Source organism: Sceloporus undulatus, chromosome 4 (genome assembly GCF_019175285.1).
Source record: "Sceloporus undulatus isolate JIND9_A2432 ecotype Alabama chromosome 4, SceUnd_v1.1, whole genome shotgun sequence".
Lineage (NCBI taxonomy): Eukaryota > Metazoa > Chordata > Lepidosauria > Squamata > Phrynosomatidae > Sceloporus > Sceloporus undulatus.
Genome location: NC_056525.1, coordinates 49635442 through 49651639, shown reverse-complemented (window position 1 = coordinate 49651639; position 16198 = coordinate 49635442). Strand labels below are relative to the sequence as shown.

General features: G+C 41.0%; 1 long non-coding RNA gene across 1 annotated transcript in view; it reads right to left on the bottom strand.

Annotated features, from left to right (window-relative positions):
• Positions 1-10543, bottom strand: part of LOC121930035 — a 48104-nt gene extending 37561 nt beyond the window's left edge. The window contains exons 1-2 of the long non-coding RNA XR_006103803.1: positions 10426-10543; positions 7589-7747 (exon numbers count right to left, since the gene is read on the bottom strand). This is a non-coding gene — a long non-coding RNA (uncharacterized LOC121930035). The remainder of the gene's footprint in view (positions 1-7588; positions 7748-10425) is intronic.
• Between the last annotated feature and the right edge of the window lie 5655 nt (positions 10544-16198).

Here is a 16198-nt window from a genome sequence, read left to right as displayed (position 1 = left end):
ACGATTTTTAAAAAGTGAAGGATGAGTTTCACTATGCCATTATACATAATACTCAAGCTTGCAGAACAAGATATGACTTTCCTGACACTATTACTGCTTGTAATAGGTGACTATTCAAATGAACAAGCTGAAGATGATATAATCAGGCAGTAGATTTGATGACTAGAGATCCATTGCAGCTGTAGAGAAGCTGCAAAAGAGACTTCTGCATACTTCTGTGGGGTGGAAGCCATTGTGAGGTAGTAGAAAACATGTTTTACATTCAAGAGATTCAAGTCTAGTTCCTAACATCTTGACTTGGTCAATTTCAGGTAGCTGAGATGGCAGGAGGTGCTATTGTCAGTCAGAATAGACAATACAGTAACATGGGCCAGTATTCTGATTTAGCATAATAGCTTCATACATTCACACATAAACTTGTGGTCACATACCTCAGGCTTGCATCCTTCCGAGGTCGCTAAATTGAGTACCCAGACTGTTGGGGGCAAATTAGCTTACTTGCTAATTAGCCTACTTGCTGTTCACCGCTATAATCTTTGGAATAGCGGTATATAAATAAAACAAATTATTATTATTAATAATAATAAACATTTGAAAAAAAACTACAGAATAATCCAAAATATGCATTTATTAGGGCAGTCAAAAGACACAAAATATGTTACTCAAGCTTTCAAAGCTCACTGACTGGTTCTTCTTCTTCATCAGGCAAAGTTGTTAAAAATCAGTTGAAGTCATATTGTGTGAAAAGGATCACTGACATAAAAGTACTCTTACACACATGCACACATATATCTGATGGATAAGTAAGCTTCTCCTAGATGGGTACATGTGAGACACATACACTTTTAAAGGCAAAAAAAATGTACATATGGAATTTCACTTACTTGTTGTCATTTGACCTCTGAGCTGCTGTTGTTACTATGGCTGCAATTGCTGAGAGTAGTCCCTCATGTCAGAGGAGAATAATGATGCTGAGTTATCTTTTTGGATGCCAAGGAAGTTGGAATGGCCAAGGGAATCTTAAGCTAATAGTTTAAATGGTACTTGGCAACTAGATCTGCCATTGGATTCAACTGAATTAGTAGCATCTAAATGACCTTGAGAATCATACAGCCTCCACAAGTTATATGGTTTTGGGATGTGATGACACAGGTTTCCTTCAGCCAGGAAAGTAATGGTAATTAATTGTCTGGATCAGACAATCAGAGAAGCAAAACAACCCAGGTTTTGCTCTCTAATAGGAATCTGCTGGCCTACAGCCCAGAAGCTAAAAGAGGAATCAGAAGAAAATGTGCAGCTGACAAAGACAACTCTCAGCAGTATCAGTGATCAGATACATCTGTGTAGCGTGTAAGTCACCTGTCACTCTGGAGTTGGTCATGGCTCTGTTCTCTGCTCAGAGGCAATTAATACAGCAATTTGATACTTATAGCAGGCTTAAGAACATAGTGCCTGTCATGTCTCACATTCTGGTGGAGTAATATCTTATGGTTAAAATGAAAAAAATGGAGGGTTACAATGAAAGGCAGAATAGAGGCAGGCTTTCAAAATGGACACGTGGAACTATATTCATTCAAAACAGTTGCCATTAGCATAAGACCCACCACTATATTAATGACTATAAAATAATTTGAATACAGTTGTGATAGAAGACCAAGCTAAGAATGGAGGAGAGGGATATTTGTTCACTGAAACATATCTTCTTGGTCCCCGTATGTTCTTGCATCAGAATTACTATTTTAGTATAAAGAAGACTTATTATTTTCCCTAGTTTCACTCCCTTTCACTCAGTGTGAAATGATGAGGAGACATCAGTTCAGTTGCATTGTCTCTCTTTTAGAAAGATGAATTGGGGAAATAGATCTGTTGTATATCTATGACTGCATATGCTGTCCTACAACCTGTTAGAGGCATATGCAGGTGCACTTTGTCCTACGCATGTGGTCCATGTGGTAGCACATTAAAGTACATAGAGTAGTGTGTGAATGAGCATTGCCTCTGTATAGCTCATTGCAGTTCAGCAATGGAAAGTTGGTCATGCTCACCAACCATTTATCCACATTTGTCATGTTATATTGGTATTTAGTACAGGACCTATGTAATGCAACTGCAGTGTAAGTCTGACAGTGGATATTTAGGGTGTGCTGGAATGATATAGGTTCTTGGCCAATATGTTGTAGGTGGTAGCTCACCCAATGCTCATTCTGAGATATTCTCATTGCAACCTTCCCTAAGTAAGCAGGCCATTCAGACTTCATCCCCTAACCTAACTTAGATTGTTGACTGCAGCTGCATAACAGCCCTTTGTTTATGTCTTTATGACAGTGTGATGTTACAGCACATAATTTGTATGGCATCTACTTCAGACAAGGTCAGTTCAAGGATCTCATAGAATCTTAACCTGATTCTGAAGAAGACCTACATACCTTGCATTGGAATTGCCTCCTCATCAGTATGTACATGCTCCTTGAGGAGCTGCTAGGAGAGCACAGTTGCTCAGACTGCTGGAAGTTACAGTTCAACTACACACCTGGCTTAGGGTATACTTTCCCTAGACCTCAAATGCAGAAGAGTTTTACCTAGTCTCTGGTCAGGAATTTGATATATGCTGTAAATGGAGGGCAGAGATGTTGAGTTCAAAGTAGATGTCTAGGATCATCACAGTGAACAAAAGAACCCCTTGAATGCATGAGGGATGGCCTATCACATTCTAAAAATAATAAAGAAACTTATCTCAAAATGTTAAAAATATATCTAATCATTTTCAGAGCATCTTGAGATACAGTATGTCTTATTTCCTCTGCGGTTTCCATTTGATGTTCCCAGTTTCTGCTTCTTTTGTTTTACCACTTATTGGATAACTGAATTGGCTTTATAGACCAAGCCCCTGAAGCAAGTGAAGTAATACTCACTGAGCCTGTACAGACAGGCCAAAATAAAGCTGCTTTGGGTCACTTTGGAGGTATGCTGTTTAAATGATGCATGCCTCCTAAGAGGCCAGAAGCTGTGCCAAAGCTGTGGTCCAGTCCTTAGGACTACAGGGTGGCCTTGGCATGGCTTCTGGACTCTTAAGACGCATGCATCATTTAAACAGCATATCTCCAAAGTGACCTGAAGCAGCTTTATTTTGGCCTATCTGTACGGGACCATTGTTACACAAATTGCTAGGTTACTGAAATGGCACACACAAATTAATAAATAAAGAATTTTAATAGCTCAAATTAATAACAACAAGAGGACTCCAGGTGACTTCAAAGAGTAGGGATCTTGCCTTTGTTTATCAGATCCAAGAACTAAAACTCTCAGAGTGCAAAGTACAACTTAGTTTTATTGACTAATAGCAAAGGGGGAAAATATCATTAATGCAACAGTATTCACACACACACACACACACACACACACACACACACACACACACTCCCTCTCAAAAGAACTAAGAAAATTAAAGGGAGTACCTTGTAGCAAAGTTGAGGGAAGGTAATACCTTAGCAGTCCAGAAGTGGAGTTCCAAACAGGGGGGTGATGGAAGTGACAGTGGCTCAACAATGCTGCCTTAAATATGGGGGAGGGGGGCACCCAGTTTGTATTGAGGGGTCAATACAAAATCCAGCAGTGTTTCTGCCTGATTTCAGACTGAGCCAACATGTGAGTGCTAAGGCAAGCTTTTTATAGAGTCTTGAAACATTTGGATGCATTTTCCAGGAATCTCAAAAACAATGGGTTTCCCACCTGGTTGATGGTTTTAACTTCAGAGTTACAAAAGGAATATTTTTGATGTGGAGTCAAAGGCATTCATTGCTGGCATCCATAGTTTTTTCTGGGGTTTTCAGGCTATGTGGCCATGTTCTAGAAGAGTTTCTTCCTGACATTTCACCAGCATCTGTGGCTGGCATCTTCAGAGAATGCCAGCCATAGATGCTGGTGAAACATCAGGAATAAATTCTTCTAGAACATGGCCACATAGCCCGAAAACCCCACAAAAAAACTATGGAATATTTTTGGTTGGTGACAATGATTTAATCAAGCCATAATAAGATCAGGAGAGCCCCAGGGAGTTTGGGATAGGACGGGGTGTTGGAAAGTACAGCAGAATGGTTGGCTTAAAATGCTTTAGGCTGACAAACCTTTGTCTATCACCTGCAAGAGGAAATACACAGCACAGCAGAGGGAAGCAACATTATTCACAGCACATTATTCACAGTTACAGGGTCCTTTCCACATGCCCTCAGTCCTGTGTGACCAGTTCACTTAAAGGTCATTTGACCTTTCAAGGTTCATGCTTATGGCCTTTCTGTAACTGCTATTATAACAAAATGTAACAAAATATTTGTACCCCAGAATAATGCAAGGTATGCAAGGGTGCTAACACAACCTAAAGATCATATCTGACTGACATGAAACACACTGTACATCTAAAGAATAATGGTCTAACAATGAGGTCCAGAATAAAGTCCTGAGGGGGGAAAAACACTAACTTCACCACTCTTCTAGAGATAGTTGCTAAAGTAAACTGGCACATAAGTATGCCTTATCTTATCTTATCTTAATCGCTTCCCCTGGGACGGATCACCAGTTATGCAAAGATGCAATCAGGAGGAAGAATTATTTTGTTCTGGACTCCATGCCAGCACTCAGTCTAGTAGGTGCCATTGTTGCCTCTGGAGCTAGAGCTCCTGTGTTGTTGCTGCAGCCCTTTCACACTAATGTAATTAAAGCACTATGGCTTCAAACAGACAGCCCAAAAGGACGCATCAAGACGATCCAGGGGCAGGGCACATGATGCATGCCCTCTGATCACTTGGAGGTTGTGCAGAGGCCCAAATGTGGCCCAAAACCAGCTGCAAAAGGAGCTGTTTCTTATCGCTACTTTTTGCGACCCATTCAGGACCACAGCAGTGGGCACCCTCAGGACCGCAGTGTCTGGTTACTATGGTCCCAGGGTGGTCCTGGGGTGAGTGGGGCAGGCGTCTGCTTCACCCCTTTGATTCCATTTTAGTTCCCATGTTTCTAGCCTATGAAATCATGGCATTTGCAGTTTTGTTGTTGTTGTGTGCCTTCAGGTCACTTTTGACTTGTGGTGACCCTAAGGTGAGCCTATCATGGAGTTTTTTTGGCAAGATTTGTTCAGAGGAGGTTTGCCATTGCCTTCCCCTGAGACTGAAAGCATGTGCCTTGCCCAGGGTCACCCAGTGAGTTTCATGGCTGAATAGGGATTTGATCCTGGTCTCCACAGTCATAATCCAACGCTCAACCACTACACCATGCATTTGCAGTTTAGGAGGTAGTTTTTAAAATTCTCAACCAGATAACAAGAGTGCCTCAACAAATTACAAATCTGAGCATGTTGTATGTGAAAGGGTCCCTAGTGCTATGATAGCAATGGTAATTTCCTGGTCCCACTAAGGTTTCTCTTCTCCTAAGCCTTCCGCTTTGCTCTCCTCAGCAAACTGTCTCTTTGTGTATACATATGGGACTATGAGGCTTTACAGACCAATCCCCTTTCAGTGCTGGATCAGGGCCATGGCAACCGCATGCTGCGGCCCTGCTAAAAAGAAGAGGAAAATGCTGCTCCTTATAGTGCCAGTAAAAAAATGGCTTTGCCACGGCAGCATCAGCTTTTCAGCACTCCTTTGGTACAGCATCTCTAAATGTTGTGCCAAACGAGCACATGACATCCCCTGCCATGTGGTCAGGTACATGGAATGATGCCAGCATCTGGATGCAGACCTCATGCCCCCACTCTGCCTCAAGGCCAGCATTAAATGGTGTTTTGCTTAGACTCTGCATTTGCAGGATTGTGTGAAACTGTTTTGTTTCAACATTTTCCCTGAGAGCTGAACTACACCAGCTCGAGTTATTTTACTCCATAAAATAAAACATCAGATGGAATGTCCCCTGGCCCCAGATCAAGATGCATAGTATTCATGACCTGCCACACTGGCACTTGGAGCAGAAAAATCATGCAAGTATCTCTATTACCTTGGCAAGACAAATGCTTCAATACCCAAATAGCTATTAACAAACTGCATTTTTATGCCCCCCCCCAACAAATTAGCTACCTCATGGCATCACCACATTCTGCTTAATGACAGCACTGGTATAAAACCCTTTTCCCTTACCCAATTAAATGTGATGGAGCATTTTCAGCTCACAAAACTTTCAGATAACATTATTCTATTCAAAATGTAGACAAGATAAATCTTTTTCTTTTTTTTTGTAGAAGAAGACCCATGTGTTATTCAGCACCTAAATAGGTCTGAAATACAAAGAAGAAAAATCTACATTCTGTTTGTTGGAGGAAATCTGCCAGAGAGTGAAAGACTCGAAGAACTGGAGTGAGATGAGGTCATGCATGTGATTGGATTGTTGTTGAACTCACCTGAAGAGACTTCTTACTCCCATTGTTTCAATGCCATGTTATTGTTTAGATCAGCTGGGAGTTGTGTGACCTTCTAGATATGGGGTGTAGCTTTGGGGGGTGTTTGTGTGAGTATGTGTGCATGTGTGAGTGTGGGAGAGAGAGAGAGAAAGAGAGAGAATTCCTTCAAGCAAGAGTTCTGCTGCCTCAAGTGAAAATTTCCTTTATTCTCCTAATTCCTAGCATTGCAGAGAATGAGACACTGAAACCAGTTCACACCTAGAAATCTTAGTATTTTTTGTGTTCACATTCCCATGGTAACTTTGAGGCTGTGTCTGCAGCCACCTCCATGTTCCCCAGATCAGGGCTGTGGCACCCACATGCTGCAGCCCCGATCTGGTCTTTCCAGGTGCTTCTTTGGCACTGAGTCATGTGGACACAGCACCAGGGGAGCGCCGTGATGCACACCAAGTGGTGTGGTGTGCAGTGTCATGCTAGCCTGGGGGCGGAGCCTGGGCATGCATCATATGGATGCTATGCCCTGACTCCACCCCCAGCTGGCTTTTCCTGCTGGTCTGCGTAGCCTCTATATCTACTTTTTTTAAAATGCCCAAACTGTGTCTTGGATCTTAGAGGCAGCACCTTTTCGTATTGTGAATGGAATTAAATTTGATCTTCTGGACTTTGGAATGTCAGAAGGAGGAGGGGCCTGCTTGCATAGATATCCTTGCATACCATCTGCACTCAGAACAGTACCAACAACATCTGGCCAAAATGCAGGGTTGTGACTAATATTGTCATATATTTTTTTCTTCTCTATGATTTTAACATGAAGAAGCCAGTGGAGTTTGGAAAGTCTGCATCATGTATTTTGTGCATTTTGGTTGTTCCAATGAAGGCATCACTGTTCTATGCATTTTGGATGTTACTGTATTTTGTATTATGTCCAACACAACCATATATATGTTTTCTGTATTTCTAAGTGTTCAACTGAAGTTTTAGGTTACTCTAATGCTAGAAATTTGGGAACTGAAGGAAAATTTCATTTGGGGGCATATTTATTGGGTGGGGATGAGAAATACTCTCATTTTGCCCTCCAAAGGCTATACTCCTTTTCTAGATACTATTGAACTGCAACTCTCAGCATTCCTTATCACTGGGAGTTGTAGGTGGACCACATCAAGAGGACCACACAATTTCTATGCCTGGTATAAGCAGTGCCATACTTACAGCTGTGGATATAAAGGAGGCTCATCTATCTGTGGTGGAGCTTAATTGCTGGAATCCTGTTGTTAGTTCCAACCAATTGCACATGATGAATCCCATGTCAGTGCTGTAAATCTATTCCAGGTCTTGGCTACCTTTTAAGAAGCTGTCCACAGTGCTGAACTGAAAATATCGTAAGAAAAATAGGGTTAGACTCAGAAGGAGTAACGATAAGAGAAACATCAACAATCTAAGATATCTGGATGACACCATAGTGCTAGCAGAAAACAGCACAGACTTGGAACAATTACTAAGAAAGGAAAAAGAAAAAAGTGCAAAGGCAGGCTTAATGATGAACTTAAAGAAAACTGAAATTATGATCACAAAAGAAATACATAAACAGAGCCTGGACAATGAGGAAATCAAAATAAAAAGTTCCTGTACCTAGGACAGCTGATTATAATGGAGACTTCAGTCAAGAAATAAGAAGAAGACTAGGAATGGGAAGGACAGCTATGAAAGAACTAGACAAGATTCTAAAGAGTAAATATATACAAATGAACACTAAAGTCAGAATCATCCAAGACACTGTATTCTGCATCACCATGTATGGATGTGAAAGCTGGACAGTGAAGAAAGAGGATAGAAGAATATCAACTTATTTGGAATATGATGCAGGTGAAGCATGCTGAGGATACTGTAGACAGCCAAAAAAGACAATCAAATGGGTCCTTGACAAGACAAAGTCTGAAATTTCCTTGGAAGCCAAGCTTATCAAATTGAAGCTGTTGTACTTTGGCCACATCATGAGAAGGCACGACTCATTAGAAAAGACAATAATAGTTGGAAAGGTACAGGGAACCAGAAAGAAAGGAAGACTGCATGCCAGATGGATAGACTCAATCAGAGACATCAAAGGCTTGAATTTGCAGGATGCAAGCAGAGCAATGGAGGAAGAGGCGGTCTTGGAGATGCCTTATCCACAGGGTCACCATGAGTCAAGGTCAACTCAAGGGCGGTTAACAAAAAGAAAGAGCTCCTTCAAACTGTGCCACAAAAGCTAGAATAGATTCGCCACCTCACTGACATGGGATGCACCATCTGTCATTGATCCCAACAAGAATAGAACCATTGATTAAATTGTTAAATTATGTGTAAATTATGCTCATAAGTAAATCCAATTATTTCAACAGCACTGGTATAGTTGGCATAATGTGATATATGCTGGAGTTGGAAGACATAGGTGCTTAGTTTCGGGTAGGTGACTAGCACCTTGTTCAGCAGAATGAACAGGAGGGCCTCCAGATCCATCAGAGCTGGCTTATCCCGTTATTAAAAATCATTTTTATTAAACCTAACTACAACCACAGATTTTATACATATGTCTAAAACAAACATACAAACAAACTTAACTAAACAACTAGTGATGAAATCCATTGATGCAGAGTCTGGATACAGACGGTTGACTGTACAGTACTGTAATTTGAAAACTGTGATAACATGGAACATTGTCCCATTATAAACGTGCTCCCCACACAAACACACACCACATGAAGGATGCTGAATTGCTTAGGTGTGTGCCAAGCCTACTGAATTCTGATAAATTAGAATTCAATAGTCTAGAAATCAGAAAGGGTAACTATAGTATTGGGATATTATCTAAACTTAGAAACATTGGCGGGGTACAGACCGCCACTTTGCGGCGGTCTGCCGCCGCCGCCAGTAGGTCCACGGGGGAGCCGGAGCCTTCAGACGGCCCGACTCCCGCGCGGACCGAAAAAAGAAGCTCCAAAATGGAGCTTCTTTTACCGTCGCGTTTGCGACATAGCGAGGCGCCAGGGGCGCGCTCGCTACGTCACAAGCGGCGCGACACGTCTGGACGCTGTGCGTCCAGTACGTAAAGATGGCGGCGCCCATGTAGAAGGGGCGCCGTCATCTTGTACGGACGGAGTCCGTACTAGGCCCAGGGGCGTCTATAAGAGACGCCCCTTTTTTAAAATGGGACGTCCAGAGGACGTCCCAAATGCCGGTGCAGAAAGCACCAATAATGCTGCTGGAAAACATTACTACTGTTTTCTCTGAAGGACTAGAGAAAAACTATGTTAGAGCACCAAAAAAGCCCACAACATGGTTCCGATATATGGATGACACTTTCACTATTTAGAGCCATGGAGAAGAAGATCTGACTGGGTTTTTGAACCATCTGAACAACATCCACCTGGACATACAATTCATGATGGAAAAAGAAAAGGAAGGAACATTTCTATTCTTGGATGTCTTGGTCATCTGCAAACCAAGCCAACGACTGAACCACATGGTCTACAGAAAACCTACATGCAGAGACAGATACTTATACCAGAATTCCAACCACCACCCAGCACAAAAAAAGAAGCACAATAAAATATTGGTAGACATTGCAAAAAGGATCTGCACTGTACTGAAGCACCTAAACTGGGCTCTACAGGCTAATGGTTATTCCAGCTCAGACATCAGAAAAGTACAAGACCCAGAAAAAACCACAGGAGTGAAGAAAAACAACCACCAAAGGGAAGGTATTTTTACCATACATCAAAGGAGTCACAGACAAAATAGGAAAACTGATGAGGAAACACAATCTCCAAATAATCTACAGCCTAAACAAAGAAAATCCAGCAAATGCTGCACTCAGTAAAGTACAGGAGAGACCCTCTCACAATCACAGGAATTTACTGCATATTGTGCAGTGTCCAAACGCAAATCAAGGAACACAAGAGACATTGCACACTGGGCCAGCCAGAAAAAAAATCAGCAGTAGCAGAACATGTTATAAACCAGTCAGGACATAAAACACTATTTTAAAATACTGACATTCTGAACCATACCAACAAATATCAGGTCAGAATGCACAGAGAAGCCATTGAAATCCACAAAATCAAATGGAAAGAAGAAACCCTGAAAGTAAACAAAGTTTGGCTTCCAGTCCTGAGAAACAAGACTCAGCAAATGAACATCGCCCAGGGTCAGGGTGTTTCCCAGCAGATAATGGATCACTAATTAAATAGATACAAATCCTTCTTGCATGCCCTCCCATCCTTCTGCCTTGCCATTCAGCAACAGACCAACACACAGGTTAACATGTAAATCACTTCCTCTCAACCAAGGGTCACTCTATATATATATATATACTGTACACACTTCCATGCCACCATTCTCTGAAGATGCCAGTCACAGATGCAGGCAAAATATCAGGAATAAATTCTTCCAGAACACAGCCACATGGTTATTATTATTATTAGCTTTATTTATAAAACGGCGTAAATGTACACAGTCCAAAAAACCCATAAAAAACTATATTAGAACTGCCTGTGCTAAACAGGAAGGAAGGTATTTCCAAACAGATATATACACATATCAGCCCAGTTCAATTTCTTTCTTTAACTGGATTGGAACCCTTCCTTTTTTCCATTTTCCCATCTGAAGGACATCAGCAGGATCTGGCTTTTTCATAAATGCTTGGGGATTATCAGCAACCAGCTGTTCATGTAGGCTCTTTTTTTTTTCTTTGCCCCTTTCATTTTCCTTTCTTTTTTGTTAAGTACATCTTCCTGGCCTGTACCAGATGGCACCATAAAATGAAACATGTTCAACAAATCTTTAGGGGAAGGAAAGACAGAGGAACTACATTAGCAATGGCTGCTGCTGCTCCAATGTGACAGTCCTTATCCTGAGCAAGAAAGATGAGAACAATGAGAATTCATGATCAGTGAGCTATATTGAGAGAAACAGGGGACCCAGGACCACTCACTGTGTGGATGTGGGTAGCCTAATAAGCTCTGCTTGCTTCCTTGGCTTTGTTCAGAGTTAGCTGTCCCTCCTAGCTATTGACTGAGAGATTCCAGGAGTTGCAGTCCAAACAAGTAATTTTTCCAAGCTCTGGACTATTGCAAAGACAACTGGGCATTTCCAGATAAGTCTTTTATTGTGCAATTGCCCTGTCTCATTCAGGTTGGCTTAGTGTTTTAGGACTACACTTTTTTGAATTGGGGACTGGGGTGGGGGTAGTTAAAATACAGAAAAATCAACTACATATAAGTGAAACAAATAAAAAATGAAAGTCTACGATCCTACATCATTAATGTAATTATTAACATATAACTATGCATCATTTCTTGACCCACCAATGAATGAGGCTGTGACATTCAGAAGACAGACCCCTGTTGCAACTCCTCATCCCATCACAGATTGATGGTGGGAGGGGACTGAAACCATCATTCTGCTGCACACAAATCTCCATCAGAACAGACTTTCATCACTTGGTGTGGCTACTGGCTCTTAATGGGGGTAGGTGGGAGGGATTTGTGCTTGTGGCAATACTGCCACAAGTGTATATATGAATGTCAAACATTTACAAATCTGAAAGTCTAGCTTACACATTTGTAACTGCTCAACAGGATGTTAGTCTAGAAGAAAATAATTAAAATTAATTAACATATTCATTAATTATTATCATATTCATCAAAAACAATTTATACTTTATCAATGAGAAATGCAGAAAAGTTGATTTAGAATTGAAGAACTGGTCAGTGGGTTTTCTCTAGTTAGGACCAACAATTAGATTTAGTTCATTTGATGATACTGACATTGACCATCCCATTGATGATAAGGGCATTCAGTTCTTTCACCCATAAATCCATGAATCTGGTTGGCAAATGGAAGTATTCATTTTTAAAATATATATATATGGGGAGTACTAGAGGGCCGTACAAAACCAATGGTTTAAAGGAATTGAGGGTTAGACAACATCACTTTCAGTTTATAATCTTCCTATGTTTCTCCATTGCTTCTTCCTTGTTTCTACTTACCAATCAAATATTTATTACTGAGAGGAGGAGAACATAGCCATACTGAACTGTTTTAACTGAAAGCAATGGAAGCTGTCCATCTAGAGGCACCTTTGAACTACATGTTATTTGTTTATTTTTAAATCTCTTCACAAAATTGCAATCACAAACACAGTTTGGTTCAAGGACAGGGTGTCTATCAGTGTTACAATAGCTACAGGAAACACATTAGCAGTTTCTAGAATAAATATACTTATATGAGAATCAGGGATCAGATTTCCTTTGTTCAAAATGTAGATGTAATGGAGACACCAATTCAACAGCTCTCTGAGAAATGTTCTACAAACCTGACCTTCTTTCATGCAGTTTGAAAGCAATATTATACTAGGAGTTAAACATTTTCCATATATGCACTGTTCCACAGGGTTTATTTTAAGCTTTTCTTCTTACTGCACAAAAACTCAGTGGGCACGTGTCAAGGAGATGCTTTCTTTCTATCTGCCTGCCATTATGTATTACAGTGCCCCCGCGTTATACATGGGTACGCCTTATGCAGCTTCCAGCATACACTGGAAGCCGCACCGGAAAAAACCCTGGCGCACCCTGGAAGAAGTAACAGGTTGTGCACCCATGGGCGCACACCCCATGCTGCGCTGTGGCCACAAGCCCCATTACTTCTAATGGAGCTTGAGCATACACGTTTTTCCCTTATGGGGGGGTGGGGGGTTCTGGAACAGATCCCTGTGTAAGGGAAAGGCTCACTGTATTTCACATGACCATGCATGATGTGGCCATGCTATTTTTTCCCTCTGGCTGTTGTGTGTAAGAGGTTCATTGAACTCATTAATACCAGTGATTTTAGTGGTCACCCCTACATATGAAGTGTGTGCCCTCAAGTTGCCTGTGAACATATGGTGACTCCGTATCAATTTCATATGATTTCCTTAGACAGTGGTTAGTCAGAAGGCACCAGATCCTGTCTCATCTTAGAAGTTAAGCAAGGTCAGGCCTGGTTAGCACTTGGATGGTTGAATGCCAAGGAATACCAGGTGCTGTAGACTGTATTTCAGAGGAAGGCAAATCGCCTCTGAGTATTCCTTGCCCAAGAAAATCCCATAAAATCAATGGGGTTGCCATAAGTTAAGAGTTGACTCCCTACATATGCTTCAGCTAAAAAAGTTCTGATTCCCTTTGATTCCAGGCTGGTTGCACTGTGTGCAAAACCATGTGTGTTGCCACCTCAAGAGGAAAATGTTTCTTCCAATCAGGCCACAGTTCTGGCACAAGCTTACTAGTTCTGTAAGTGTGCCCTATAAAAAAATCCTAATGGTGAATACTGAAGGCAGGGAGGACTGTGAAAGAGGGAAAGGATGAATCATGAAATTAAGAATAAATGATGAAAGGAAAATATGAAAATATGAATATGAAATTAGGAATGAACAATGACAGGAAAATAGGAGGAGAAAGAAGAAAAAGATTATATTTCTTTGGGACAGTTGAAGACAGAGACTCCTCATATAACTCAGGAGGTGAGAATCCACTCCCTGATTATAACAATCAGTCCTGTATGGTATACTAGGGACACTAAGAAACAGCCTCAAGAAGACATTGCCAGACCATCTAGTGGTACTATCCCTGTGCTGTGATGGCACTAAGGATTGAATTAGAATGGATAAAATTTATTAATGGTAGAAGTCATTCAAAAATCTGGTGTTGAAGAGCAAGACTTTCTAAGTGCCAATGAAGCCTATAGCCATGGTGCAAAAGGGAAGCTGGATAAAGTTGGCAACAGCAGCAACAACATAGCTGGATCAAAAACAGCTAGACATACCCTCACACATATGTCTTAAGAAACAGGTTTCTGTTTCTGTAATATAGGTTTAATCAAAGAAACAAAGAAATGAGGAAAAGATAAATTAGTTGAAACTTAATATGATTACCATTACCTTTCAGCCTTCATAATCTAATTTTAATAGTATATTATTGGGACCAACGGCTTGACTGCTTCATCTGTGGCCAAGGAAGAAACATATAGTGATAAATCTAACAACTTTGGTTCCAACTTTGTTGCCACATAAATTCTCAATTACAACCAGCATACCTTTTGCGCTATGTCAGAGTTCACCAGTATAGACAATACTGCTTTTAATTATGAGATTTTTGTAATGACTTTCATTAGAAACCCCTACAACACTGCACAAATTTTGTCAGTTCTGGTTCAGTCCACAGTGCCATCACACTTCAGGAACAGTTCTGCCAATGTATCTTTAGTCAGTATCTTGATGAGGATGTCTCTTATTAACCCTAGTATATATGCTACTGATACTAGTGATTCTGATGAGCCCCCTATACTGTATATACTATAGCCAGAAAAGCCCCAATTTCTCCCCCATTTGGAGGAATGGGACTATATCAGTCACATAATACAAGGCCACACAAAATAGCACATAAAGTGTTTCATTGGTACCTGCCCTTTGATATCTTGTACAGCAGGAAGAAAAAGTCTTAGAATAATCTCTGGGAGGAACTCTTCCTCACATCCTTGACTTCTTAGGATGTCACTACTCACCAGGTGCCACCCTTGGGGAGACATGGCTGGGTCAGCCAGGGTGAAGAGGGTGGGCATGGCAAATCCTCCTCTTCTTCCTCCTTCTCCCAAAGAAGAGCATCTGCTGCAGGAGCTAGTGTGGCAAAGGCAGTGGAAACCAGCACAGAGGCATGCCAGTACTTGCCACCAGCCCCACTGGCCTCATTAATGCCACCCCCAGTGATCCGGATGAGGTCTCCTCAGTGTGCTGGCCCTACCACCTCCACCCCCAATGACCAGGATGATTTTTCAGTACTACCACCACTGCTGCCTTCCCAGCAGTGTCACCCCCTCTGATTAGTGTCAGCTTGTATGGCACACACAGCCCTAGTGATGCCACTGGCCTTGTTCATTACCTTCCTGAGACTTTTGTAGCTGAGGATTACTGTAACCATAGCCTATAGTACAGTTAATGTAGCAAACAATTCTGCCTTTAAAAAAACCAAAAACTAACCCTCCTCTCTTCACACAAAGTGAAGGCCAGATTTGGCCATGTGCAGGGTGGGTGGAGAAGATTACTTCCTTCTGTTTGTCTCTGAACAGCTAGACTTATTGTAGCTTGGATTTATATTTAACTTGGCAGCAAACCTGAAATACCAAGTTGTGGTTTTCAATGTGCTCAGTCAGCATTGGCATAGCAGGAGTGCTCCACTGAGTGTGTCACTTTCCAGTGTGGCAGGAGAGTAGTGTTCTTTGCTGATAAATCTTATTTTTAAATTAGCTGCATGTCAAAATATTAAATAATGCATCTCATAAATAAAGATGCACATGTATTTCTCAACTCTCTCTTCACTAAATTCATAACTGCATGGTTTCCTCTGCAGTCAGATAAGCACTGGAGGACAGATCATTACCCACAAGATTTCCTTGAAGGAGAAATTACAGATTTTTTGTTCTTTTTATATTTAGATCCTTACAACACTGGATTTTTAAAAAAAAAAAATCACCATGAAACCAGTAGAAGGGAAGTTAACTTACTCTAGGCTGATGGAGCTGAGGGCCTAATGTTGAGGGAATGGAGGTGTTCTTTTTTTTAACTTTTTATTCAACATAAAAAGATTTACAAATCAATATAATTCTTATTACATGTTATTTGTTAAGCAGAATAACATTTTTGTTATGTCTATACATTCGTTAATATGAATACCACATTAAATTTCCTCTTTCTCATGTTGTATATGCTCTACATCTATATATAAATCAAGTATTACTCCCTCAAAATAACTT